Consider the following 5,234-nt stretch of genomic DNA (forward strand, 5'->3'; position numbering starts at 1 on the left):
AAAATGAAGAATTTTCATTAGCGATTATTTTATTAAAAATATTCTTATGCCAGTGGATTTAGGGTGGCTTTAAATAGCTATGACAAAAAGTTCATTGTAATGTATTCATTATTAACGGAGTTATGTCAACTTAAAATTTTAAAACTGTATCAACTGAATGTCCCAGGAACATAATTTTAGTTTAAATCCTAGTTGTATCTACCAATTCACCATCTAATTGGATACATTTGCGTAGCGCTTACGAATATTTTTAATTACATTTCTTAGTTATTGGGGAATAATTTCTGCACATGTAGACATTTTGGTAAAATTTTTGTTTAATAACTCCCCAGAGAAAGAAGGCTAAAATTGTGAGATCTGGATATCTGTGTAGCCAATCTATTAACGGACTACCACGGCCTATCCAACTGTTGGGGGGAAATTTTTTGTTACCTGCTGATAAGCTGAGGGCTGAGGGTTCAAATCCCGGCACCGACAAAATTTTTAATTTCTAATTTAACTGAGCTGCCACCGTGCTTCGGAAAGCACGTAAAGCCGTCGGTCCTCGCTACGAAAGTAGTGGTTAAGTCATGTTAGGAGCGCTTGTGCGACCTGAAAACCCTAACACTAGACCTTAGCCAGAAAGTTACACGAACTTTACTTTACAGTTCTGGCATAATGAATTAGACACCTGTCTATCTAGATACACTTTAATTGTTCATTCGGTGAAAGCTTATGAATAGCATCCCACAAGTCAGTGTTCAGTGGTTGAGCAAACCACACCAGATAGTTACATTTTAAAAATACTGGATTTTACAGTGTATTATCCCTGGGGATTATCTTCTGTCTAATAACTACAATATTGTGATGGTACTACTCAATTTTTAGTGAAAGAAGCTTCGTCGGTGGGCAATACATTCTTTAGAAAATTGATATTGTTTAAATATTCCAGTTTATTTGATCGTTTTCTCTTCTTTGCCCCCAAAGAAGAAGAGAAATGTCCCCATTAATTAAACATGTCCCTAAATATTATTACATGACATTTAAAAAAATGTTTAAAATCGATTACCAAGTTAAAATTTTATAGAATTGTTTTAAATCTAATTGGCTCACACTGTACTACATTTTGCTTAGCTACATAATCTGATGGTAGACACAGAGGCAGATACTTATGTGACAGTAACCAAGAAATAGTAGCATTTTGTAACAGAAATTTTTATTGATAACCTACATAATATGTATAGTGTGAAAACTTTAACCTGGGTAATTCAAAGTCCTGTCTATGCCAGAAAGATTATGATGCAGTAATTCATTTACCACTATCTTAAACTGCTCTTAGCGGTTTTCAGCATCTATGTATGTGGCATACATAGATGCTGTTACTACACTTTGATTTTATCATTTTTAAGTAGTTCATACAGTTATGAATTTTATCTAATAATATTTATTTTTAAATATATTTATTAATTTTTTTTTTGTGTTTAATTATAAGACACTAGTCATTATTGTCTTAAGTTTTTAAATTAGTTTTTTTAATATTTTTTATTTCCAATAGACGATATTTTCTTTGGATTAGCCGAAAATATCTGTTGGTGGTAATTTTCTGGAATATTTGTTGTACCAGTTTATTTATTTATAATAATAATAGTAGATTTTTGTCCATAAATTACGAAGAAAAATATACTATTTCATCATTATATTATGTTATAGTTACTTATTATTTTATCATCACTAGTTCTCTCATTTTATGCATTGTTTATTGGTAGCTTATTTTAAATATTCGTTTACTCAAAGAATTTTTTTTTTTTAATAATATAATGGAAGATTATACTCTGTAGTTGTATTAATTCTCTACTGCTCTATCTACTGCCGCTCTGAATACCGTTGTCGCCATTTCCGTCCGTGTTCGCAGGTTCCACAGCCACGATGTTTTTCTGCATCCTTCCGACCTTCAACCTTTTATTTTTTCCTACAGAATAAGCTGCAGCAGGTGGTACTTTTCATTACTACTTCAATGTTCATTTAGAGGTCAGTCGCTTAGAGATTCCCAGCCGACCCTAGAATTTGTGACGGGCACAAGATTCAGTTGCTGGCGGAGGGCCCCAGCGGCGAGGATACTTCGGTAGCAGAAAGAGTGTCTTTTGACCGTCATGCTAGTGTGAGTGTTGTGTATATGAGTGTTTTAGAGTGTGAATGTGTGCGAGTCTGAATCGACAGAGACAAAAACTGTGTTCTCTAGTGACCGTTTTTCCTGCAAGCCGTTTATACGTCTGCGACCAACTTCAGAACTAACGTTACGTTTACGTCCAGGCCTTGTCGGTGTCGAATATCGAAGATATTTTCTCAGGGACGGACAGGTATCATTGAGTAGTGGTATTGAGAAACTGCAAAAAACTAATCTCCCCCTATCTGGGGTAAGGAAAAGGGTTGAGTTATAGATGGGTGCGGTAAGCATTTTTATGATGTGCCTAAAGTATTCCAATTTTCGACGTTTGACAGTTAGAACGTTTTGCTTTTAAGCGCATGAAGCAATTCCACACCCTTATTTGTTAAATTACCATAATTTCAGGCTATCTCCTGATTTTTCGAACCTTTAATCGTGTTCTTCCTTAGATACTTCTTGTGTAGGAGATTGTACCTCACGAGATGCCATAATTTAAGTATAGTTTGTTAATATTGGAAAAGTTTTTTTTATTATTAGGGTCTTAAAATGTATTCTGATGTATCTGTAGAAGTCAGGATCCCTAATTTAAGGATTATCTTGTCAGCCAGTAGATTGTTGTATGTATCTTGCAACTATGATAAATATATCTTGAAATAAGCCTTTTGCTTAGATTTTTCAACATTTATAACATAATAAAATTCAAAATTTATTTGTTTGATGCATATACCGGAGCATTTTAACCCAGCTTTTCTGTATCGATAGACTTTCTGAGCTCCCTATTTAGATTTAGAAGAAATGAGCTTTAACAAGGATTCTGGAGGGGTCTCGTATTCACTCTCGAGAGTGATTACGAAAGTGAGTACGAGAGGACTCGTAATAAGAATTAGCACCAAATGAGTCGGTATAATAAGTGCCTTTCGTCGATGACATATATTGTATCGCCAAAATGTATGTCTCCAGAAAGTAACTTAAATGCCTTATGCACAGAAGATTCAACGCATTTACGCATGCCTTTGTCATTGAAAAGCAGTAATTGAAATGAAGCAAGTTCGTACGTAAGAAAGTTTCTTCGCACATTCTTTTGCAATGCACATTCTTTGGAAAATTAATAATGGAGTCAACTTCTTCTATAGGGATTCCTGTATTCATAACGCTAACTGATTTTATTCTGTCATTCCGTTTAAATTTTACCGTATTAAAATTACTGCCAATGATTTTAGAGATTTTCATTTCCCACAACTTCAGTGCTTCATCATTGTAGGTGGCTCAACAATCCGTTGTAGATCTTGGCCTGCTCACTACGAAATCGATCACTACCTTTTTTATACATTTCCGAACAGGTTTTATCGATTCCTGGGGCTTTATTGTCTTTGAGTTTTAGGATGGCATTTGACGCTTCTTCTCGTGTTGGGTCTTGACTGTGTAGATGACGTTGTAGATTTTGTTGATTGTCTATGTTGTAACCTCCTTCAATATCGTTTATATTTAGATGTTCGCTGAAATATTGTGCCCATCTGTTAAGAACTGAGTTTTTATCATGTAGAATTTCACAGTTAGTGTCTTTACAAATTTTTAATCGTGATTTAAGAATTTTTAGTATTTCCATTATCATCATCATATAACGGGGGTCCTACGGCGATTGCCGCTTCCCGCATTTCAGCCTCCATCTTTTCCTATCTCTTCAATCTCCCTCTTCTAAGCCTCTAGATTGCATTGTTTTTGTAATTTCTCTTCTCCAGGAATTTGGTGGTCTTCCCCTTTTCCTTCTTTCTGGCGGAACATACATTAAGGCTTTCTTTGGCCACCGCTCCTCCTCCATTATCATCACGTGACCATACCATTGTAATTGCCTTCCTTGTATTCTATCTGAAAGAGTATCTCTAATTCCTTTACGGTTTCGTATTTCCTCATTCCTGATTCTTTCCATTCTCGATTTAATTTCTTTAGTATTTCCTCGTTTCATTTTTATCGAATAAACTTTGTATCTCATTGAGAGTGTTCTGTTCGTATTCCCTCTTCTTACATCGATGGATACGTTTTTCCTCTCTTCTAAGATGTCTATACTCTTCTTTTTTTCTTCATGTACAACCTGCGTCGATAGTTTTTTAATATGCTGCGTTCTTTCTATTTGCGGTCATTTCGCACTTATGATCAAACCAATGATTTCTTTTTTCTGACTTGGTTTTGCCCAATATTTCATCTGACTTCAACACAATATCTCGTATATTTGCCCATAGTTGGTTAATGTCTTCTTCTTCTTCTAAGTTTTCTGTCCCCATTTGATCTTCTATTTGCTGTCTGTAGACATTTGCAATGTCGGGATCTTTTAGTTAATAATGTCGATTTTTTCTTTCCTTTTCCCGATCTCCTTTTTTAAATTGGATATTCTGTCTTTAAATCGTGCTTTAGCTAAATAGCGATCACTATCTCCAGTGCTTATTGACATGATATTCTTCATTTCTGAAAAAAGTGGATGGTTGTACAACCAATCCATCAGTTTTTCACACCGTTATTGTCGCGACTAACCCTCCTTTTTTATACCTGCGACAATATAAGAATATTTTAGAGGAATATACAAAAAAATGTGGTGGTGTAGATGAATAATAATGTGTGGCGCTGGTACGCCAAAACTATTGATTGTAGAAAAAAATTGTGAATACATAAATTGTAGAAAATTTTCTATTGTTTAATTTTGTATCTAAATGTTTTTATCATAAAATGTGACGGATACAAGATATTGTATAAAAATTGTTATTAGGTGCCAATTTTTGTGTATTAGGTGGGGCGGAGATATGAAATGGCAAAGTTGAAATGTGGAAAGAGCTCATGAAAATCTATAGAATCACCAAGTTTTGACCAAATGATTAAGCTATTGGGCTACTGAATTAAGAGATATTTATAAGGAGTACATTCAAGGATAAAGTAGCTAGAAAGCTTTAATTGTCTTTTTTTCATAAAATTTATATTTTTAAATATATAAAACATACAGATATCAATATTAAGTATATTTTTCTTCGTGTGGTATATTTTGTGTTATGTATCTTACTTTTAGCTCAGCGTAATATTAGCCGATAATTTTTTGTTTTACCCA

This window comes from Diabrotica undecimpunctata, chromosome 7, assembly GCF_040954645.1.
Source record: "Diabrotica undecimpunctata isolate CICGRU chromosome 7, icDiaUnde3, whole genome shotgun sequence".
NCBI classification, from domain to species: domain Eukaryota; kingdom Metazoa; phylum Arthropoda; class Insecta; order Coleoptera; family Chrysomelidae; genus Diabrotica; species Diabrotica undecimpunctata.